This window comes from Gossypium hirsutum, chromosome A13 (genome assembly GCF_007990345.1).
Source record: "Gossypium hirsutum isolate 1008001.06 chromosome A13, Gossypium_hirsutum_v2.1, whole genome shotgun sequence".
NCBI lineage: Eukaryota > Viridiplantae > Streptophyta > Magnoliopsida > Malvales > Malvaceae > Gossypium > Gossypium hirsutum.
The window spans coordinates 96,669,589-96,694,850 of NC_053436.1; the positions used below are offsets into that span (position 1 = coordinate 96,669,589).

A 25,262-nucleotide genomic window follows, 5' to 3' on the forward strand; every position below is an offset into this window, starting at 1 on the left:
AGGTTTCATCTTCCCTAGGTATCTGGGGAATTTAGTTCATACTAATGGGGGGAAACATCTCAAAAATAGAAAAACCACGAAGCATAAAGAAAACCCAAAAACTTTGGAAGAAATTGAAGGGAGAACTTCAGTCTTGGAGGAGATCCTGCTTCCGAGATGACTTCGACGGCGTCTCTTCGAGTATTTTCTTCTCTCTGCCCTGTGTGTCCTCTTAGGTCCTCTTTTAGTGTGTTTATAAAGACTTTAGACTGCTCAGAAACCCTCAAATTTGGCTTTTTGCGAATTTAAGAAACAGGGAGCGATATCAACACGGGCTGCTACATGGGAAGGTGGCCAACCCGTGTGAGTGCTACACCTGTGTGGAATTTGTCTTGGCCGTGTGGGTCCTTCAAATAGCTCGTTTTTGTCTATTTTTAGCCCGTTTTATGCTCCTTTTATTCCTCTATGCTCTCCTGAGTATAAAACATGAAATTAAGGGATTAGGAGTATCTAATTCACTAAATTATATGATAAACCATCCAAAAAAATGCTAAATATGGGATTAAAATGTGTTCCTTTTATGGTTTATCAGTAGATAAATGAATACTTATCGGCTTTGAATTTTACATCCTAAATTGCTCAAGTATTTTCATGATGTACCTTTGTTTCGATAAAAATAATTTCTCGGAATGTCTATCTCTCAAAATTTGCATCCCCAAAATTTTCTTTACTGCACCTAAATCCTTTATCTCGAACTTAGAGTTAAGCATGGTTTTAAGATGATTAATTTTAAATGGATTCTTAGTCGCAATCAACATATCATTTACATGAAATATATAAAAAAAACCATCATCAAGACATTGTAGGTAAACACAGCTGTCATACTTACTTCGAGAAAAACTGATTTACTGTAATTCGTGTAATAGATTCAACTAGCCTTCACATTTAAGGATATCGAATACAAGCATTTTCATTATGTTTTAAGTAAGTTTCTTTTGTTTTACTTACATCCAATAAAATGTGCACATTGAGTCTTTTATTGATCTTAAGGGCCGAATGAGACCTAAAGGAGAACTAACGTACTTTGTGAGTGTACAGGAGACCATTAAAATACATTTTAGACCTATACTGGATGCTACGTCTCAACATAGGAGATACGATGTTGCAATATAGAAAACATAATGGAGAAAGTAGGAAACTGCCTTGAATGTCGCGACATAGCCTTTAATGTCGCGACATAACCTTGAAGACGGTTGGAGAGGAGTAGACTAGTTGCTATGTAGCGACACAGGTCTTGGTGTGTTGCGACATCAACTCTGTGAAGAGAATAAAATAGGAAGCAAAGGTATTTTGGTCATCACATTGAGCTTAAATTTCGAGAACGTCAGCTAACCTAGGGTTCAGGACGACGGCTACCTGAAGGCTATAAATAGACCCTTTTGGCACACATTATGGGGATCATCCTATTACCTTAAATTCTCTTTTTAGGTTTAAGTTTTGTTTTCTTGCTTTCTTTAGACTTTCATTGTTTTAGTTTATTTTCTCTTTGTTTCTTTCAAGAGTTCTGATTCATAAAAGAGATCAATTGTTGTGGATTCGCGCTTATAGTTAATATCAATCAGGCTTTTCTTAAACTCTCTATTTCAGTCTATTCCCTATGATTAATTCTACCATTTAGGTTTAATTCATTGTTGTTTCTTTCAAGCAACTAGTTGATTGATAAAGAACCCGAGACGAAAATTGATTGAGATTGCTGAAGCGAGCTAATCACTTATCTTTAGGTTTAATTCACTTTATTTCTCTATATCTCTTGCAATTTTAATTCTTTTATGTTATGTTATTTTATTAATTTAAAAACCCTAAAAAGTAACTTTTATTTTACTATCACATTATAACTGATTTAAAGTATTAATTAGACCTTTAAGTGTTCAGGTTAAGATTGATTTAGTACTCGCCTCCTTGGGTACTATTCTCGAAGTATTCACTTACTTTGTTGTAAAATATATATTACAACTCGACCCGTATACTTGCGGAAACCATTTCGTATTTCTTTATTTTATTGTAGCATTTACACTCTAGACATTGGTAGATTCAGAGGTGGTCAATTTGTTAGCACCATTGCTAGGGAGGCAATGTCACTAGATTGATTTTAATTTTTGCATTTTAAAGAGTAATTAGGAAATTGTTACATTGTAGATACAGTTTGTTCTAATAGTATATCACTTTAACAATATGTAGGCCCTAGGGGCTTTATTCGATACAACTTGGTTGCAACCTAGCATATCTCAACCTATTATTCATAGTACACATTTTGAAATAAACTTGACTTTATTAACCTGAATTACTTGTAATGTCAAATTTTTTTATTACACTAATGAAGATCCCATAACATTTTTGAGGAAATTTAACTATATATGCAACACTGTTAGCTATGCAAGAATTCCATCAGAAACTATGAAATTGTTGCTGATTCCATTTGCGTTAGAGGGAAGGGCAAAAATATGGTTAGAAACACTCCCTTCGAACACTATTACTACCTGGGTCGATATTGTGCAACTATTTCTTTGTCGAGCGTTGTTGATGACTAAGGCATTAAGTAGCGGAGGCATACATTTTGCAGTTCAGATTCAACATTTCTATTATAGCTTGGATAGTCAAAATAAATGAAAATTTGATATTATGACTGGGGGAAGTATTTGGACTAAAACTCAGGAGAAGGTAATGGAAATCTTGGAAAAATCCAACATTAATGAATTTGTCTGGAAGGAAATTCATGAAATAGAAAACCTAGAATTGGAAGCCGTAAGAAGTAAAAAATAAGAATGTAACCAATTAGAGTCTAGCATGCAAGAATTAATAGGCTACAAAACAGAGGAAGAAGGAGATAATGCAAAACAAGAGAATAATCATATGGTAACCCAACTGGATTGGTGGAGACAAAGTAGGAAAAAATGGATCAAATTACACCAAATTCGGTAAAAATGGTACCATCCATCATCAAACCCCCTGAGTTGGACTTAAAGCCATTACTCGAGCATTTAAGGTATCTAGTAAATCGAGACATTAACCGTTACACGATGCTACTGACAGGAGCTGTGAAGAATATGCAACACAAGCAGAATCTTATCCATCGGCAAGATATCCAATAAATCGATACATTAACCGTTATCTGATGCTGCTCACACTAGTTGTGAAGAATCCACAATATATGCAGGATCTTAGCCATTGATAAGGTATCTAGTAAATCGGGACATTAACCGGTACATGATATTACTCACACTAGCTGTGCAAAATCCGCAATATATGCAAGATCTTATCCATCAGTAAGATATCCACCACTGGTACATAGTACCTACTATTAAAAACCCTAATAATATGTCATTGTATCCTAGTTATTCACTAAGTTCACAAGGGCCTTGTATCACGTATTTAATCTTTCCATTCTTTTGGAAATTTTTGTACATATATCAAATAACCATATATTTGCAACTTTAACCGATTAATATTTCATAACCATTTCATATCATATCACTATTCGTATTAACCATGTACATTGTATTTTACACTATAGTTCTTTTGATGCCAACAATTATTATATTACAACAATTAACTATCAAACAATTAAAAAATAAAATAATAAATAGTCATTAACAATTTAAATCTCATACGAAACTTACCTAATAAAATCAACAACGAATACGACACCATGAAATTTTAAGCAAATTTTCCTTTTTCCACGTTTATTGACCGATTAATCCATTTCTTGATCTATATAATAATTTAACTCAATTATCCATTCTTAGACATTTATCACAATTTAGCCAAAAACATGTTATCTGAATTTATCTTCATTCATTTAAAGCCCTCTACATTCATTATAGAAATTTCATATCAATTTTAACATATTCACATTTTAGTCCCCACACTCAAAATTAACAAAATTCACTTAACAAAATAGTCCTAAAACATTTCCAATCTTCAAAATCTTAAATTTAATAAAAAAAATGTAACACCCTTTACCCGGCCCGATCGTCGGACCTGAGTAATAGAGTGCTACAACAAACTCCATAATTATTTTATAATTATAATTACACTTTACAAAATAAGTTCTCAATCATTAATCATCAAATCAAAGCATAATGAAAATTTAAAATCTATAAGTACTTGTTTGGGAGATTTATTCATGGAAAAGGACTGAAGTGAAAAATTTTAGAGTTTAAAGATTTATTTTCAAATCTACAGTTGGTATCGATACCTTATTGAAAATCGACACCAAAATTTAATTCTGTTATCTTGGGAAAATAAGGGTATCGATATTTATTTCATGGTATCGATATTTTTAACAAAATATCGATACTCAAATAAAAATTGATATCATTTTGACATTCTGTCTGTTTTAAAAACTGTTCATATGGTCAAGTATTGATAGCAAATGCCAAATCTCTATACTTTTTTTCAAAAGTTGTAAAACTCATCCTTAACAAATTCATTTCATGCTAAGTTCATCCATGAAGAAAGAGGCTATAATTTCACCTATGAAAACATCCAAATATCTAACCAATGTGCCTCGAATGGCACCTCAATTCAAACACCAAATCAATCTAAAGCAAGGCTATGTTCTCATGTCACAAGTATTATACCAAATGTTTTTTATTTAAGCTCAAGAAACTCATATTGAATCATATCAAGTTACCACTACACACATCATAATCTAAACCTAGCATTAAGATTTCAACTCAAACAATTCAAAAACATGCATACAAAATCAACCATTTCATTAGGATCACTATTATAGATAATAATTACATATGCAACAAAAAGCACTTATATACAAGAATTTACCTTAAAATAAACATCATTCAAAGTTTACATGACACTTTCCATATATGTAGCATTCACTAGATTAATCTATAAACCAAAAAAATATAACTAAAAACATTATCATCCTAGGTACATGCCAAGACACAAAAAGAAATATGCCACCAACATTGAGTTCGGGATTGTCATTGGATGTTGAGTCGATAGTAAAAAATATAGATACCTAACCTGCACACAAAAAGATAATCAAATAATGAATAATTTCATTAATTCAAAGAAATACATATGTTTTTAATAATCCATCAATTCAAAATATCTAACATGTAATAGTTATACCATATAGTGCGCCATAAGTTCATCATGAATATTTCATATACAATTCAAGCTATCTCTCATTTACCAACCATCTTCAAGGGATTGATTTAATATCATCAATATCGACCAACCTGTTATTGGCACCTGGTACTTGAGGGATAAACCGTAACCAAGTTTTTCGCCTAGTGCTAGTTGGATAAACCGACAATAGGTGTGCCTTGCACTAGCTGGATAAACCAAAAATGTTTTGTGCCCAACGCTAGTCGGATAAACTGACAATGTCAAATGTGTGCCCAGCAGTAGTCGAATAAACCGACAAAGATTTATGCCCAGTGCTAGTCAGATAAACCGACAGTAGATGTGCCTTGTACTAATCGAATAAATCGACAAAGATTTAAGCCCATCGTTAATCGGATAAACTGACAGTCACATACATAATTACAAAATACACAATTCATTGTTTCATAATTCAATCATTTGCAACAAATAACTATAAATAAATATTTGATTGTATTCCAAGATCATATATATATATACAATTCCATAATTCCCAATTCAATTGGAATAACCAAATTCCGTATAAGATTATAATTAAATAACAATGTAACAATTAAATTAGTTAGAATAAATAAAATAGAGTTCAAGTTCAAGGACTACGAACTTACCTTGATAAAATCAATTCCACACGAGAACAACGATTACTCCGTTACTTTGGTTTTTCCTCGGTTAGTTCCTGATTGGTTCTTTTCTTGATCTGAATTCAACAAATTCAATCATTCCCAATTAAATATTTTAACCTCTAAAATCATATAATCATCTCTTCAGCAATAATTACATAATTACCTAAAAACTTTTATCTTGAGTACAATTTAATCTTCATTATCAAAACTATCAAATTATATACTATAAATTTTTAATTCTATCAGCCGAACACTTCAGGAGCTTTATATAACTCCAAAACAACTAAAATTTACAATTTAGCCCTTACATTTTTCCACTTTATAACATTCAAATCCTAAAATTTAGAACTAGCAAGAATTCCCATACAAAATAACTAATTTAAACCATAAAACTTGTGAACTCATCCGCCTCCAATTCAAAGGCTATTACATTAAAAAAAAAAGTCCCTAACTTTCCATGTAATAGCCCAAATTTCAGCGATGTTAGAAATAGTGGTTTGAGACCACCAAATCCAAAAAATAAACTCGTAGATTATATTATTTAATACTTATGAACCAAATATAGCTTTTAAAAGTTTTTGAAATAGTAAATTGTGTTTTATAAAGATTTGTTTGGTCAAAAAATTTAGAAAAAAAAAGTATTGAGATCTCGGTGTTACAAACCGAGCCATAAATATTTTTATAAATATTTAAAGAGTTTCAATAAGTTAGTATTAAATTTTCATTAAAAAATTTTACCGTTTGGGTGATTAATTAAATAAAAAGGACTAAATTGAAAAAGATGTAAAAGTTTCTAAAAGGATTAAATAGCTCAATTGTCAAATGAGGAAGGACCTAAAGTGAAAATAAACCCAAAGGAGATATTTTGGGCGGCAATGGCTAAGAAAAAATCAGGAAATGGGTGAAATAAGGGCAAAATTAGAAAATTACCAAAATTAGCTAAATAAAAATGGGACCAAATTGGAATATCTAGAATTCTCTTCATTTTTTCTTCATTTTCATCAGCTTAAAAATAGCCATGGACGAGGGTTCAAATTGGAATATCTAGAATTCTCCTTGAAATTTCTAAAATTTTGGACTTTTGCAATTGGGTCCAATTTACTATGTCATTATTTTTTGATTTCATGGCTAATTTTTAAAGTTTCTATGGATAAGTACTAGAAGCATATGATGAATGAATATAATTGAAGCTTTAATTTTGATATATGATGATTTTATCAAGTGAAATTGATGGAAATTAATTTTAGGACCTAATTATGAAAGAATTTGGAATTAAGGTCTAGTGCTAAAGTTCTGACTTTCAGGGGTTATGAAGTAGTTTAAAATGATAGAATAATGTATTAATTAAGAAAAATTAGCTCAATTGAGGGGTTGATTGAGTAAGGACTGAATTGTATGAATGTGAAATTTGGGGTAAAATGGAAATCAACATTTTGCATTAAAACTGTTTTTGACAGCAGTAGTAGTCTAACTTTGAAAAATCACCAAAATTGTAGAAATCGAATGAGAGGATGAATAAAATATGAAATTAAAGCTTATTGAGTCTAGTTTCTTATAGAAAAAACGATGTAAACAATGGAATTGTAAATCATAAGATATAATAAATTTTGTAAGATAAGGTCATAATGATTTCAGGTTCCCACTGTTCTAAATTTGAAAAATAATAAAAAAAATTGAAAAAAATAATTAAGGGCTTAAATTTATATGTTTAGAATCCTGAATGAAACTATTTTCAAGAGAAACAAACAGGAACATTATTCTAATCTCGTACGAGGAGATAATTAGTTTTTAGTGAAGAAGGGTCAGAACAGCAGAATAGGGGTGACTTTAAAGAATAATCTGTACTTATTGGCTAAACCAAAAATTCTGAAAATTTTATGGTAAGAAGATATGTAAGTCTAGTTTCTGGGACAATTAGCGGATCTTAATTTAGAACTCCATGGCTCAAGTTAAAAATAATTTTGTGACTATGACACGGATGGACAGCTTTCGAATATAAATATAAGTAAATAGTGAAATTATAGATAATGTTACTTATAAATGTGTTATATACATTAAGGATGTCGAATGGAGAGGAGGAGGAGGAAAATATATGAGTGACTTATGCATAAATTGATCGCATGCTCGATTATATTTGGTAAATGTTAAACTTTGTTAAAATAAAAAATGTTATAAATTCATGTTTGAATTAAAAGTTATAAATGTTAAAGAATAATTTGAATATTTGATATTGCATAATAAATGAATATCCGATATTGCTTAGTAAATGTCAAGCCAAATATAAAAAAAAATATGTTATAAGTGGAACATGTATGAAAGAATGTGGTAAGTATTTTCATGGTTATTATTGAACTCATTCACATGAATCTGTCATTTGAAATTGTGATAGATAGGAAGAAATAGTGAATGGCATGCTTATGTATGGTTACATGTATTTATCTAAAACACAAGAAAATGATGGTTATATATTTGATATATGGAGACATGAGACTATGATATATGAACATGGAATATATTTTATAAATGTGTTCGTTCATAATTATAGATCTGTGCAACTCAAGTGTACTATTTGTATAAAGATAGTATTTCAAATGATTTGATGAGTAAAGCTCTAATGTAAGATAGTCTGAAATCAAGACAAATTGTTATGAAAGCGTATTTAAAATACATAGATATGATTGTTATAAGTTATATGAATAAATGATGTGTAAAATTATATGCATATGAGAAATTTAATGAAAGTTCAGCCCATACATATTTCTTTATATTTATATGAATTATATGACTAACAATGTGATGAAAATAGAAATTAGGGCTCATGATCAATTCGAATAATTATGCTTTGCATTATTATGTTAAATATAGAGAAGCGATAAGTTAATTACCATGTCATACGAATTTATTAAATATTACATGTTTACTTTGTTTTACTTCTTCCACTAATTAATAATGATTCGATAAGCTCCGGTAATGCCTCGTACCCTGTTCCGATGACAGATAGGTTAGAGGGTGGTACATTCCGTGATTTAACAAATAAATCTCTAGATTAAGTTGGTTAGGCTTCAATAATTACAAAAATACCAAATTTATAAACAACGGGGCCTAATTCACTAATATGCATGCACAAATAGCAACCCTAAAGCTTTAATCCTTCTACAATGGTGTCTTTCTTCTTTCTTACGGTGAAGGAACAAAAGAAAAGAATGATAATCCTTTATTTTATTTTTATTTTCTTTCTTTTAGTTTAACTTAATTACTATTTTAACAATTTAAAAATACTAAATTTACAACAAAACCACTCATACACCTCCATTATCTTGGGAATTGGTTTTATTATCTCCCAAGTCCATTGAACTTTCTTTTTATAATTATTAATTTATTTACTAATAAACTTCAACTTTTGTATTTTTACACTTTATCCCTTTTTACTTAATTAGCTACTTAAACCTTAAAATTGTACCACCAAACTTTTATACGACATATATAATACTATATAAATACTAATTAATTAAAATATTAACTCATTAGCCGGAATTGTGGTCTTGGAACCTTTACTCTCGACATAACTGAAAACATGTCGTTACAAAGAACATGCAAAAATTATCAATGGTAATTTTAAAAAGTTTTTACAGTTTTGAAAATAGAGATACATGTTAGTTCGACCTAGTTGCAACAATTTCAAAAACATAAAATTTACGAAAAACGGATAGCCTAAGGACTTACATGCAAGCATCCAAATTAACCGCATGCTCCAATCTTTCATCTATGGAGTTTTTAGTTTGAAAGTGAAAGAGAATAAAGATGATGGTGGGGTTTTCCTTATTTTCATGTATTATTAACTTTTAATTTTAATTTATTATAATATTATCATATAATTAAAGTAAAAATAAAGCATTAATTGTCCATGTCAATCCTTTATGGTCTAATTACTATATAAGTCCTCTCACATGTACTAAATAAGTCATTTAATTAATAAAATTTAATAGTGATCAAGTTTTACATCTTTTACAATTTAGTCATTTTTCTTTAATTAACCACCTAAACGTCAAAGGTACTGAACCAAATTTTAATCCACTTATATAATAGCTTTTTAGAAAATTCAACACTAATATTTATGAGCTTGGTTTATGAAAACGATGCCCCAATACCTCATTTTCTAAATCCACTAATTTTCGATACGCACCACTTGTACCTTGACTAACGGACCAATTAACAAAAATTATCTGATTAAAATTCAATAAAAAACTATAATAACTAGTAAATATTATTTAAAATTATTAAATAATATTTACTGACTTGATCATTGAAATACTAAATTCCGAAATCATCGTTTCTGGTATCATTGAAAAACGGATTGTTAAAGTTTTGTGGCGTAACCAAAAAACGAAGGAGTCTACTTGGGAATTCGAGGATGTGATGAAACGTCAATATCCTTAGCTGTTTGGTTCAAGTAACTTATGAGAATGAAATTCTTTTTAGAGAATGAAAGTTTTCACATCCTGAAAATTGGGTTAGTAGAATTAAATTATTAGATCTAGCCTGAGGATGTAGCAACATACCCCTGAAGACACCCAAAAGTTCAGCATACTGCCCTCGATGTCGCGACACAAGACCTGGTATGTCGCGACATCGCCTCTGTACAAGAAATTAATACAAGCCAGATGCGTTTTAGCCCGCACAATTCAACTTTAAACTCGGGAAGGTCAACTGACCTATGGTTAAGGACGATGACTATCCCAAGTCTATGAATAGGCTCAACTAACACATGTTATGGACACCTGTCCCTTTGGATAATTTTCTCTTTAGTTTTAGATTTTAGTTTTCTTTTCTTCTAGGGTTTAAAAATTATTTCCATTCTTGTTATTTATTTTCGAGAAGAAATCATATTTTGAAACTATGCTCAAACTCTGTGAGCATTCTATGCTTTAATTTAATACAATCATGTTTATTCTAAACTTTATTCTCGAAATTGTTCTTTATGTTTTTTATTCAAGTTAATATTGTTTATTAGATCCATGAGAAACTAATCTTCTTGTGGGAGATTAGTGAGTGGAGGTATGAATAATTAACTGTTTTGTAGGGATTTCATAACGAATTAGCTGTTCAGGAGAGGAAGAACCTAAAACCTAAGCTTGACAACCCTAAGAAGTGATCAAGGTGGAATTAATCCAAAATTGGTATGACCTATCCTTGAACACCTTAACAATGAACCAGTTTCGATTGTGAGGTCGGAAGATAAGTAGTCCCTATTGACTCAGTATTTCAGTGGATGTATCGAAAGATCTTGCTGAGATATTGACTAGTTGATTGAACAAGAAAAGCTTGAGACGGCAGACGATTAGAATTACCAAAACGAGCTGATCACACATGCCCAGATTTGATATATATATATCCTTATTTAATTTCTTACCTTCCGTTTGTTTAATTTCCTTTTATGCTTTTAGGATAGTTTATTAAACTCTTCTCTTTTTGACCTTTCACATATCTTTTGTGTAATATTTTTACTCTGGACGTTGGTACGTCCAGAGGCGATTAGTCATATGCCTTCTCGAGATCGTTCTTTATGGCCATCTAGTTCATGTTTTTTTGCTTGCTTTTCATGGAATGTATTATCTCTTGAGCTATAAGAACATTATTTGTGACATTCCTACTTGTTACAAAACCAGCTTGCTCTTGTGAAATTATCCTTGGAAAGACAACTTTAAATCGGTTGGCGATAACTTTCATCACCAGTTTATAAAGAACACTGCATAAACTTATGGGCCTAAACTGGGAAAAATTTTCAAGATTATGAACCTTTGGTATGAGAACAATTAAAGTATCATTCAAATTCGGATCAATAGCTTTCCCAACAAAAACCATCTTAACCTAGTTACAAACTGTACTACCAATTTGGTCCTATTGATTCTGGAAGAATAAGACATGGAACCTATCATTACCAGGTGCCCTTAAAGAAGCCATATCAAATAGGTATTTTTTAATCTCCTCATTAGTGACCTCTTTTCGCAAGAGTTGAGCATCATCAAACCCCAAAATAGGAAAAAAAAACCTAGAAGAAAGTCTCCCTATAGTACTTAATATCTTATTATAAAGTTTTTGAAAAAATGAAATAACTTCAGACCAAAGGGACTCCTCATCCAAAACCTACTCTCCATTATCATTTTTTAGAGTAGTGATCTGTTTTCTCCTCTAGAGTGTATGCTTGTAGAAGAATTTTGTATTTTGGTCTCCAAAAAAATGCCAATCAAACCTTGTTTTTTGTCACCAAATGAGCTCTTCATGATATAAAACATTCTCCAAGTCTTCACGAACCTCTATTTCTAATTGTTTCAACAAATCAAAATTTGTTCGGTCCATCTGCCTCTAAATATAAGATAATTTTTGTACTAGATGTCTTTTACGATTTCTAATATGACCATTTACTGATTTGTTCCAATGATTAATATTGGAGGTAAATTGATCAAAGGAAGTAGTCATGTTTCCCTTAAATCCCCAATTATCCTTAACAAACTCCAAAAAGTTTGGGTGCTCAACCCGTCTAGCAACAAATCTGAATGATCTACCTTTGGGTAAGTTGGCCTCAAGTATCAGAATAAGGAGTAAAGGCCTATGGTCAGACTTGATTAGCGAGAGATGACTTACCAAACCATGAGGAAATGCAATAAGCTACACATTATTACCAATAGCCCTATCGAGACATTCATGGATCTTGCCTCTAAGCCAAGTGAAAGAGGGACCACGAAAACCCAAATCATTCAAATCATTAGAATCCATAAAATCCCCCTTAAAAAGAACACTTCTTCCTAGTATGTCGCCCACCTTTCTTTTCACTAGGGAAAAGAATAGCGTTAAAGTCTCTGATTGCCATTTAAAGGGTAAACATATTAAGAATAGCCGTATTTAAATCATCCCAAAGATTTCTTCTCTTATATCTATTAGGATTCCCATAGACAAAGGTGATAAAAATAAGGTGAGCCACTTGAAGAGTATAGACTTGAATCAAGACAAATTAGGGATGAGTTCAAACAATTTCAACTTTTACTGAATTCTTTCAACCAATACAAATGCCTCCAAAAAATCCAATAACTTCTACACAATGAGAAAACTTAAAACCCAATTTAACAATGACCAAGTCTACTTTACTTTGACTAACTCTAGTTTCTAATAACCCCAGAATATCTGGTTTGTGCTCATGGTTGTATTCATGAAAATACAAGGAAATTTTCTATTCGCACCCTTGACAATTCCATGAAAAATAGTTAAATACATAAATTTATATGAAAAGATATTAGAAAACCATACCTCCACTACTTTGGGATTTTTGGTTCCTTCTGGATATCCTTAATAACACACATTGCATCAGTATCGCAATTCGTCCCAATTTGGTCATTAATCAATTCAACCATGGATGATAATCGCATCTGTTAGAGGGACTTGAGAATTACCAGCAACTTTGAAATGAACACCATGACCCTTGATGGTTCTGTTGAGATTTCTTTCGCTTCTGATAGACATTCCTTTGGACCCCGATCCCCTTAAAACCTGGACCTCTTTCTCCCAATTCTCCAAGACTACTACCACCCTCGCAATTAATAATATTCAGATCCGAATAATCCTTAAGAGTGATGGCAGAGTGTTTAACTGTGTCTAGCAAACCATTATTAATAGGCACCTTGAGCTTAACGAACCCTCAAAATTAGGATTTATATGTGAGTTTGTGACAAACAGGTTGCTAAAAAGGCGATTCGAAACCTTACAACTTCCATGGATGAAACAACATTGTTGGAATTATCAAAATTGATAGCTGTTGATTCGGCTGCTAAATGAATTTTTCCCATTTTGATTCGAACCAGTAGGAATTTTGGATCCTATTTTATTAACTAGAAGACCATTTAGATAAGGCACAACGTTGCTCAAATCAAGTCCAACACTAACGCCAATCGATGGACCCCTCAAGCGTGGAGTGGCTGCAGCAGCCTTAAAATCGTGACCCTTTTTAGCTTCAACTTTGGGCTATCTTACGCGACCCAAAATTTCTTGTATGTAATCTAGACGATGCTCCCACAAGAGGGTTACCCAAGCCCAAGAATAAAACAACACAATTTAGCCCATATCCCTATTTAGCGTTTCCAGCTTTACCTATTACTTTATTGTGTTACCCACCAATTGCGCCTGCTGTTGGTTTCGGCATCTTGTCTTTCTTAGCCGACCCACTCCCCACACTACTTAAAGTATTAAAATCAAAATTTTTTTCTTAAACCATTTATCATTGAAAAGTCTTTGTGATTTTCTATCAACCACCATCCATGGCCCGAATGTCTCCTCTTCTTTCCCTTTGGCACTTTCGACCAGTGTCACCTCCTTCTCCATTAGTTGAACCCCCAAACTCTCTGAGTAAGGGTACCGGGTCTTCAGGTGACCATACCTGTTGCAACCAAAACAAACCAAAGGCAAAGCCTCATATTTAACTCGTATTGTTTCATTTACTAGAATATGCGGAAGCAAAAGTTTGTCAAGGTTAAGGAAAACCGTTATTCGAGCAAATTGCCCCCTCGATCTACTGTCTATGTTGTAATCTGTCTTTGTCACTTGATCAATTAAACCACCAATCTCTTCTAAGATCTTCTTACATAGGAACCCCGATAAACCAAGTAGTCTAATCCATGTAATGACAATATTTTGAAAAGGTTAAAAGGAACTAAAGTCCATTGTCCACAGCTGGACAATTAAATATTGTTCGAATATGACCCATGGCCCTTGGGTAAGAACTTTTTCAATGTCATCGTTACTTATGTATTTCAATAAAAAGCAACCATGGTATGGACGGTAACCATAAATTTTAAATCTTGTTTTGTAGGGTGGTGTAGCTAATATTTCTCCCAAAAAGCTTAACAACCACCATGGTAACCATCTCTTTAACCAAAAGCTATTGAACTCAGTCAAAGAATACAATCGACGTGTAACACCCCCTAATCCCAAACCGTCGTCGGAATAGGGCTACGAGGCATTACCAAATATATAGGACAACTTATGGATATTTTACAATTATTATAACATTCATAGTATAATTGAAGAATTATGTCCCTATAATGGACTTTCTAAGCCCAACATAAGTATTAAAGTGGAATGGAACGGGACTTGTTCGAGTATTCAGAGATTTTATTTATTTATTTATTTTTTAATTTTACAAAAATTTCGACAGCATCTCTTTTTAATTTTTACATAAAACCCCCTGCAAATTCAAACCAAAAACCAACTAATTCAAAACCAATGGCACAATCAATAACAATTTAAACCTACATATATCTAAATCATAATCAATTCATTAACATAGTCATTTAATAACTAAACATTCATAATATTAATCCAAATTATATAGTATAATATTTACCATTTTATCAAACGAATAACAAAATATGGTATACCATTCTTATAACCAACTTTACAAGTATATCTATATAACTTATACAACACCTAGTACATGCCACTTTCAATTAAGAAAGAAAACATCACCCAAAATTTGCTAGAGTCAAGATCGTTCAGATGCTGGACCGGGGTACTAGACTCCTATTAACCTGCGCACGGAAACAACCGCACGCTGAGTATTCCGTACTCAGTGGTATTGCCATAATTTAAATTATAATAGCAATAAAGAATTTTAATTACCAAACATGTAACTATCTAATTTCACAAATATCAATTCATTCTTAAACTTTCATTAATTAATAATAACGATACAATTTTTATCTATTCTTCAGTTTCCATCACATATTACATGTAACAATTTCAATCACTACATGAACATTAAGTTCACGCATTTCATTTTCAATCTCAATTTCAATCCACTATTCAATTTTTTCGTTTCTTTCAATATTTCAATAATATAATCAATCAATTTATTTTAAATTTCTCATCTTAGATATTCACCCTATTGACAAATCCGGACTTTGACGGATACACGGATTCCAACCCAACAAACCAGTACGGCACATTATATCTAAAACGGTACATAGTACCTGATCAATATACAACACATAAAGTGCCTAAAACGACACACGAGGTGCCTGATACGACACACGAAGTGCCTAAAATACGACACATAAAGTGCCTGATCAGTAAAGCCGGCAAATTCCCGTACACTTTCAGATCCTATGGCATGCCAATTATATCCGACTAGTTAATAGGGTATTTCAATTCTCAATTTTCAATTCTCAATTCACTTTCATTTCCATTCCAAGATTACTTTTCAATTAAAATTTTCACATTCAAATCAATTTACAATTTAATTATACATACACATTCACCATTCAATTCTATTCTCATTCAACTCAAATATCAATACTTACCTTATAATTCACTTATTAAATATAGAATTGATATAAAACATTTAATAAAAAGTAATTTGAATTATAGTAATACAAACCGTAAATTTCTCGTTTTAATCCTCGATAGCTTTCTCCTTTGTGCGCCGATGTCTTGGGTTCTTTGTTAACTACGAAAATAATAATAATTTATAATCATCAATATAACACAATTCAATTTAATCCATTAGCTTAAACATGCAAATTTAACCATTTTTATACACATAATTCCACTATTTACTTATATGTTCATTCAAAGCTGTCTACTTCAGTCATTGTTACTAAATCATTTATATCTTAAGCTAGGAAACTCCAAATTAAGATCCACTAATTTTCCCTGAAACTAGACTCACATATCTTCTTACCATAAAATTTTTAGAATTTTTAGTTAAGCCAATAAGTACAGTTTATTCTTTAAAGTTGCCCCTATTCTGCTGTCAAATAATTCCAACCATTCTTCACTAGAAATTAATTATATCACAGTACAGAACTCGGATAATATTCCCATTGATTTCTCTTAAAAATAGACCAATTAAGGATTTTAAACATATAACTTTAAGCCTCTAATTATTTTTCTTCAATTTTTTGTGATTTTTCAAAGTCAGAATAGGAGAATCCGAATTTATTCTGACCTTGTCTCACAAAATTCATTATATCTCTTAATTTACAATTCAATTGCTTATATCGTTTCTTCTATAAGAAACTAGACTCAATAAGATTTAATTCCATATTTTATTCATCCTATAATTTAATTTATACAATTTTTGGTGATTTTTCAAACTTAGGCTACTACTGCTGTCCAAAATTGTCTTAGTACAAAATGTTGATTTACTTTAATTTCAATTTAATCCTAACTAAATTCACTTACTTTTTTATCTTAATTCATACTTTATTTCTATTTAAATTTTGTCCAAACTCATACTTAACTATTAAATTTCCAGCATATTTTCATAATTTCGAATTTATTTCCATTTAATCCCTAAAACTCAAAACTTATAGCTTAGTTTACGATTCAATCCTTTATTCAATTCCAATCAAATTTTTTATCAAATAAATCCCCAATTTTATCATTTTATTCAACATGAACCAAACTTAAAAATCTAATGACTTTCAAAATTTTTACTTAAAACAAGTACTATGTATCTCTAAGATTCCAAAAACTCAAAAATCATAAGAAAATGAACTAAATTAACTTACCAAATTAATTTGAAACCTTTAAACCCTATTTTCTTTTTTTTCTTTTCTTTCTTTCTCCCCTGTTTCCTCTCTGTTTCATTTCCTGCTATTCTGTTTCCTTCCTTTTTATTTTACTTTTAATAATAATAATTTAATATATATTTTAACACATAAAAATCTCAGATTTTTATGCTTATGCCGCCTCACTTAGGACAAATGGCATAATTGCCATTTTGGTCCTCTTCATTTTCTTTTAATCTACAATTTAACTTTCATCCTTTATTCAATTTAGTCATTTTTTCTAATTACTCTTAATTAAGCTAAATTCACCTAATTTAAACCTAACTAAACACATCGCTAAACTCAAATATTTCTAGTAATTATTTCAAACTCGATTTACTAAGACGGAGGCCCGTTAATATACTTTTTCAATGCCCGTGAATTTTGAGTCATTACACGACGGGACTCCATTAACCATGGATCTCGTAATGTCTCTATCTAAGAGGTCAAAATCCTCCTTAAACACCCTATATGAATCAGTAAAAACATTGTTATGCTCAAGAGATCCCTTAAAGTTTGTCCTTCCAAGAAAATGTTGGTACAGGGAATAGGTCAACGACCATATCCATACCTTCATTCCCTTCAATTTCTTTAAAACGTACGATTTTAGTAATTCGATCTGCTTTCGACAAGCAAGAGCCATCACAATTTTCAGTCATAAGGAAAGAAAAAAATCTTATTTTTTTATCAATATATTAACAAAACTATTTTTTTAAATATCTTCATGTTGATTAAACTTTAACTTAATTGAAATTGATTAAACTAAGAAAATGTTGATTTAAGCGTATTTAAACTCTCGGTGGAAAGAAAGTATGTATGGGTCTCTTTGTATCAGAAAATTGAATAGTTCAGTACTAATCTAAACTCATAAAACAAACATTAATATGTTTTTTCTTTCTAGTTCAAAAAAAATGTTATTTTTCTGCAGATAAGCCTTCATAAAAAAATGACTCCATAGAAATCTAAAATGGGGGAAATGATATTTTTCGATTATTACAAATATGACACTAAAACCAGAGAGCACTGTCAATAACATCCTTAGGAACAAGACACTTTAGTAGGCACACGAACCCTATCGTCAATTTCCTTTAAGTTTTGCTTAATCAACAAACCCAGCTCTTTCAAATCCATCGAATTCAAACCCTGCAATATCTCTTTTCCATTCAGGCTTTGGAACATGGCAGTTTTCAACTCCTTCTGTCAATTTTCCTTACGCAGTTTCCTAAGATGTTGAGTAGCTTTGGCTAAAGCTTTGCTCAAAGAAACTCTCTTGGTTAACCATCAATTGTTTTGTTTCGACAGGGGCAGCTTCTTGGACTTGGACAGCAAGCGTCGGGCACTCACGTGGGACGACCATACCTCAGGTTGGGAGTTGAAATCAGGAGAGTACATAATAGTACAAGCTTCAATCCCATAAAGGGTAGTGAGTTCATGCACCTTCTTCACTAGACCCTTGGTTCTTTTCTTGTAAGTAGTTTTCCTTACTAAATCATTGGTAATGTAGGCAAGCTTTATTTTCTTTCTAGACATGGATAATTGAAGATTTATTTTCTATGCATTTGATTACATGTTACCCTCACAGTGTGTGTGCTTATGTATGGATATTAGAGGCTTGTAGAGAAGAAGGGATGCCCCACTTATCCTTACTGGACACATATTAATGTTGGCCTAAAAAGGAAATGAGAAGATAGGTGTTCAAATTCCAGTTATGATACCAAATTCATTACCATAATAGCTGCAATTTTAATGTCGACATTAAATGCATAAGTATGTTTAAAGTTCATATATCTGGCTTTCAGTTATATATTTCATATTTCAGTGATATATACCATTTGTGTCACAAAGGTCGAAATAAACTTCTCGTTGGCATTTTACCGGGTTTTTGGGGCTCCAGAGGTTAGGAATAAATTGGAGACTTGGAATTAATAGTTTAGGGAGAAATAATTCACTTCCATGGTTGGTGGGTGGGGACTTCAACGATATTCTTTATGCTCATGAAAAATAGGGCGGCTTGCTAAGGGAAGAGGCTCGGATGAAGGCTTTTCGTAAAACTTTGGAAGATTGTCAATTGGAGAATATTGATTTTTTAGGTGCTTGGTTCACGTGGGAAAGAGGCAAAACTATGGACTAGAATATTAGGGAAAGAATTGATAGAGGGGTGGCCACTGATTCTTGGTTTCAACTTTTTCAAAAGTATTCTTTAACGCATCTTCCACATTCTTTCTTGGACCATTGTCCATTACTTAAGGAAACGGAAGATGAAAAGAGGGGTAAAAAATCTGTTAAGTTTCGATTGAAGTTGATAATCTTATATATCCCAAGACAAAGATGGCACTAAAACCAGATAGCGCTGTCAATATCCCTATTGTCAATTTCCTTCAAGTTTTGCTTAACCAACAGACCCAACTCTTTCAAATCTATCAAATTCAAACTATGTAATATCCATTTTCCTTTCAGGCTTTGGAACATGGTTTTCAACTCCTTCTGTCGATTTTCCTTACACAATTTCCTAAGATGTTGAGTAGCTTTGGCTAAGCTTTGCTCAAGGAAACTCTCTTGGTTAAACCATCAATTGTTTTGTTTCAACAAGGCAGCTTCTTGAACTTGGCACAGCAAGCATCGTACACTCGCGTGGGACAACCATACCTCAAGTTGAGAGTCGAAATCAGGAGCGTAGATAGCACAAGCTTAAATCCCACAAAGGGTAGTGAGTTCAGGCACCTTCTTCACTAGACCCTTGGTTCTTTTCTTGTAGGTAGTTTTCCTTGCTGAATCATTGGTAATGTAAGCAAACTTTATTTTCTTTCTAGACATGGAGAATTGAAGGTTTATTTTCTATGTATTTGATTACATATTACCTTCACAATGTGCGTGCTTATATCTAGATATTAGAGGCTTGCAGTGAAGAAGGGATGCCCCACTTTGTCTTCGCTGGACACATTAATGTTGACCTAAAAAGGAAATGAGAAGATAGGTGTTCAAATTCTAGTTATGATACCAAATTCATTACCATAATAGCTGCAATTTTAATGTAGACATTAAATGCATAAGTATGTTTAGGGTTCATATATTTCGCTTTCAGTTATATATTTCATAATTCAAAAATATATACCATTTGTGTCACAAAGGTCGAAATAAATTTCTCGTTGGCGTTTTACCGGGTTTTGGGGCTCCGGAGGTCAAGAATAAATCGGAGACTCGGGAGTTACTTAGTAGTTTAGAGAGAATATATTCACTTCCATGGTTGGTGAGTGGGGACTTCAATGATATTCTTTATGCTCATGAAAAACAGGGTGGCTTACTAAGAGAGGAGGCTCAGATAGAGGCTTTCCGTAAAACTTTGGAAGATTGTCAATAAGAGGATATTGGTTTTTCAGGAGCTTGGTTCACGTGGGAAAGAGGCAGAACTATGGACCAGAATATTAAGGAAAGAATCGATAGAGGGGTGGCCACTGATTCTTGGTCTCAACTTTTCCAAAAGTATTCTTTAAAGCATCTTCTACATTCTTTCTTGCATCATTGTCCATTACTCATGGAAACAGAGGATGAAAGGAGGGGTAGAAGATCTTTTAGGTTTCGATTTGAAGCCTGGTGGGTTTTGGAGGAAACGTGAGTATGAAATAAGAAAGTTATGGAAATGTAGTTTTGGTTCCTTTCTAATTCGCATGAGAATTCTTGCTAATGGATTGCAAGTTTGGGGGAACAAAATTAAAAATAAAATAGGGAAGGAAGTGTAACATTTGACTAGGAGACTAGAGGAGTTGAATTGTGATGAAAAATCGGAGAAGAATTTGGGTGAGATTGTCAAAGTCAAACTTCACTTGAATATGGAGTTGGACAAAGAAGAGAAACACCAGAAGCAACGAGCAAGAGCTAATTGGTTGAAAATAGGGGACAAGAATACTTCGTTTTTCCATAAATTTATTTCTTAAAGAAGGCGAGTCAATCGAATCCGGAGTTTACAAAGAAGTGATGGATCTCTTGCTACGAATGGCAAGGAGGTGAAGAGCATTGCTCATTAGTATTTTTCTGGTCTTTTTAAATCTAAAGGAATTGGTGACTTGGAGCACATTCTTTCTAGAGTCCATTCGTGTGTATCGGACAATATGAATCAAAGCTTGATGGCCACTTACAAGGAGGATGAAATTATTGAGGAACTGACAGGAATCGGGCCTACAAAAGCCTCGGGTGTTGATGGTTTTTCGGCTATCTTTTTACCAAAAGTACTGGCATATTTTTGGTAAGGATGTTAGTGGTGTTTTTTTAGATATTCTTAATAATGGTAAACCTTTGGAGGATATTAACAAAACCCAATTGGTAATAATCCCCAAAATGGCTAATCCTATTAATTTAAAAAAATTTCGCCTTATCAGTTTATGCACAGTTATTTATAAGATAATTGCAAAAACCATTGCTAATCGACTTCAAAAGGCTTTGCATGAATGTATTGATGATTCACAGAGCGCTTTCATATCTGGTAGACTCATTACTAACAATGTACTTTTAGCATATAAGGTACTTCACTTGTTTAAGAATAAAAGATCTGGGAGAATGGCTTTAAAACTTGATATGATTAAGGCCTACGATAGAGTGGAGTGGCCTTTTATAAAAGGAAAGTTGTCAAAAATGGGTTTTGATGAACATTTTATTAAACTTATTATCCGCTGTGTGAATTTTGTCCAATATTCCATTTTGATTAATGGGGAAGAAGGATCAAGTTTTAAGCCTTCTAGGGGTTTGTGCCAAGGGGATCCTTTAAGCCCATATCTTTTTTTGTTTTGTAGGGAAGGATTGTCTGCGCTTATAAGATTGACAGGTCAAGAAAAGAAAATTTAGGGTGCTAAAATTTGTAGGTCTGCCCCACCTCTTACCTACCTAATGTTTGCTGACGATTGTATTTTGTTTGGAAAAGTATCGAATCAAGAAATAAATGTGCTGAAGAATATTCTCACGGAGTAGTCTTGCTCAGGGTAATGTGTTAATTATGAAAAATTCACTGTTTTTCAGTACTAATGTGAAGGATGATGACAAGAATCATGTTTTTCAGGCTCTCAATGTTCATTGTTCGACAAACCTGGAAAGATATCTTCGACTTCCAAATTGGATGGGTCGTAAAAAAAATGGCTTTGAAAGATCAACTGAAGTAGAAAATCAATAACTAGAGTATCAGGCATATTTCACAAGAAGGTCGAGAAGTCTTTATTAAGGCGATTTTACAAGCTATCCCCACTTATACGATGGCTTGTTTCCTTTCACCAAAATCTCTTTGCTTAGAGTTGGAAAACATAATGGGTTCATTTTGGTGGAAGAATAATCATGGCAAGCGAAGAATGTATTAGTGTAATTGGAAGTCCTTATGTGCGCTTAAGGAAGAAGGTGGTATGGGTTTGTGTCATCTAAGTTCTTTTAATATTGCTTTATTGGCCAAACAGGGTTGGCATTTGTTATGTAATCCTACTTCTTTACTAAAGCGTACTTTGAAAGCCAAATATTTTAAAGATTCTCATTTCTTAAACTCTAGACTGGAAAATTTACCTCTTTTACCTGGCAGAGCCTTTGGGGTGCGATAGGCCTCCTTTTGAAGGGACTGGGCTGGAGGATCGGGGATGGTCAGAATGTTTCTATTTGGAACGATGTTTGGATTCCTGGAAATGACGAGGTCAAAGTCTAAAATATGAATAGTAATCCACAGCTCATAAAAGTTGCAGATCTAATTGATGCTAATTCTAGAAAATGGAAATCTAATTTGGTTTTTAGTACCTTTCTGGAGCAAGTTGCAGAAAGGATTCTTTGTATTCCTCTTTCTTTGTTCATGCATGAAGATTCTCTCGTTTGGCGAGGTGAGTTGTCAGGGGAGTACCCGATTCGTAGTGGTCTCAAAATTCTTTTACATGACAGACATAATCAAATACATGCAGATTATAAACAAATTTACAAGAAATTGTAGAAGCTGGATCTACCTTCTAAAATTAAAATTTCAGTTTGGTGACTCTTGTGTAACTATCTGCCTACTTTTAGTAATCTTCACTATCGAAGAATGCTAGCTTCTCCTACTTGTCGGCGGTGTCAAACTGGAGCGGAGACAAGGGAATATCTATTTCGTGATTGCCCTTTTACAAAGGAGACATAAGAGCAGTTAAGTATTTTTTGGTCTATTTCAGATGAAAACTCAAATTTCAGAGATTGGTTAAACAATTCTTTTGAGACCAAATCTATGGCAAACTGTAGAATGATAGCATGTGCATTGTGGGCGATTTGGACATCTCGAAATAGATTTATTCATGAAGGGAAATTAAAATCAGGTGCACAAGTTACTGTTTTTGTGAAAAACTATTTAAAGGAACTTAATGGTTTACATAGTTCTGTACCTGAAAGAAGGGTGTGTGTGTACAGATGGGTTGCTCCGGTGGGTTAGTGATTTGAAACGATAAAGCTGGGATCATTTGTTCAAAAACTGTAATGAACAAGAACATACCGTCTGTCTTGCAGCAAAACAGTGGCGTGTTTCCAGGCACTGAATCTTGGTTTTCAACTAGGTTTGAGAGAAGTAGAGATTGAAGGCGACTCTCGGTCAGTAATTCGGAAGCTGCAAGGACAGATCTGAGATTTTAGCGTATATCAACAATTCTCTGAAACTGAGTTTAAGATTCAGTTTATGTGGTTTTCTTTTTACCAACAAGAAGCCAAACAAGGTAGCCCATTTACTAGCATCTGAAGGAATTAAGAAAGGGGAAACTACTTATCTGTTGAATATGGTCCCTTCTGGTGTTGCGGAGGAAATGGCTGAAGATAGGAGGTGGACGGAGGAGGCGAGAGAGTCAAGCGGGAGAGGAAATGAAGAGGTAGGTGGGAGTGTTTTTTGAATTAGCTGGTAGCATTCAAATTGGATATTATCTCTAAAGTGCATTGGGGTAAATGAAAAGGTTTCTGAAAGGGGTTGGATTTGATGGCTAATTAAAGTTTCTGCTATGTTGTTTTTCCCAGGTGTTTTCGTTGTTTTCAAGAGGGGTTCTTTTATTGGTGTACAGCTGGAGTTGGAAGACTCTAGAGCTCCCTTTTGACGTTTTGCTAGATCTGATATTGGGCCTTTTTTTTTATTTGTTTTGGCTTTTGTTGTTTTCATTTGGACTTACGTTTTCTATTTTTGTTTTTTCGGGTTTGTTTCTTTGAGTTTTGTTTTATTTGTTTTTTCGGCTTGTTTTTGGCCCTGTATTGAATATATCCAGTGATTATTTAAAAATAATAATATTTACAAAGGGATACAAGCTATTAGGTAAAAGTAGCCTCTACAAAGGCATCAAGATTCATGTGGGTTACCTCAAGCTTCCAGACCATCAAACCTATATGCTTTACTGATCCATTGAATTTCAATGTATTATCTACAAATGGTATTTCGATAGTTAGAGGTGGGATCAACCTTTATATTTCAAAACAACTCTTATATATAGTGGATATGAGTGTGAATGCTTCCTTGTAGCAATATGCCCTTATTCCACTTTTTCAGAATAGACTAAACTCACTTTCAAGCTATCTCGAATAAGTTGGGAAAAGGAAGGTGTTGCACTCAAGAAGCCAAGAACCAAAAGGACTGTTGTGACAAATTTGCCTTGCCGAATGTGAAGAAATCAAAATGGGTCGATGGTTCGATTTCAACCGGAGAAGATGAAATAAAGTTGTGTTTAGGAATGAACAAAACCACTCACTATTCGTAATTTACTTATATATAACTATTGATATATTATATGAAGTTAAATGTGTATGTATATGAACTATAATTATATCTCACACTATAAAGTAAATTCATATTAATTATAATATTAATATAATTATATAAATTATTTTTTAAGTAATTTAACAAATTGAATTGGTCAAA

General features: G+C 32.6%; 3 long non-coding RNA genes across 4 annotated transcripts; 1 reads left to right on the forward strand and 2 right to left on the reverse strand.

Annotated features, from left to right (window-relative positions):
- Nucleotides 1–4,817: 4,817 nt before the first annotated feature.
- LOC121212498 (uncharacterized) lies at nt 4,818–13,822 on the reverse strand. Its single transcript, XR_005907759.1, has 3 exons — nt 13,095–13,822; nt 5,778–5,866; nt 4,818–5,025 (listed from the first exon to the last, which is right to left on the reverse strand). It is a non-coding gene; the product is annotated as an uncharacterized lncRNA (long non-coding RNA).
- Nucleotides 13,823–18,224: 4,402 nt separating this feature from the next.
- On the forward strand, nt 18,225–23,249 carry LOC107895275 (uncharacterized). The gene is made up of 3 exons (XR_001683473.2): nt 18,225–18,856; nt 22,174–22,359; nt 22,437–23,249. It is a non-coding gene; the product is annotated as an uncharacterized lncRNA (long non-coding RNA).
- LOC107895274 (uncharacterized) lies at nt 19,661–24,641 on the reverse strand. 2 transcript variants are annotated; one of them, XR_001683469.2, is made up of 6 exons: nt 23,865–24,641; nt 23,350–23,499; nt 23,150–23,273; nt 22,925–23,034; nt 20,248–20,340; nt 19,661–20,157 (listed from the first exon to the last, which is right to left on the reverse strand). It is a non-coding gene; the product is annotated as an uncharacterized lncRNA (long non-coding RNA). The 2 variants fall into 2 exon arrangements; XR_001683470.2 differs by having other exon boundaries at nt 23,758–24,373.
- Nucleotides 24,642–25,262: the final 621 nt, after the last annotated feature.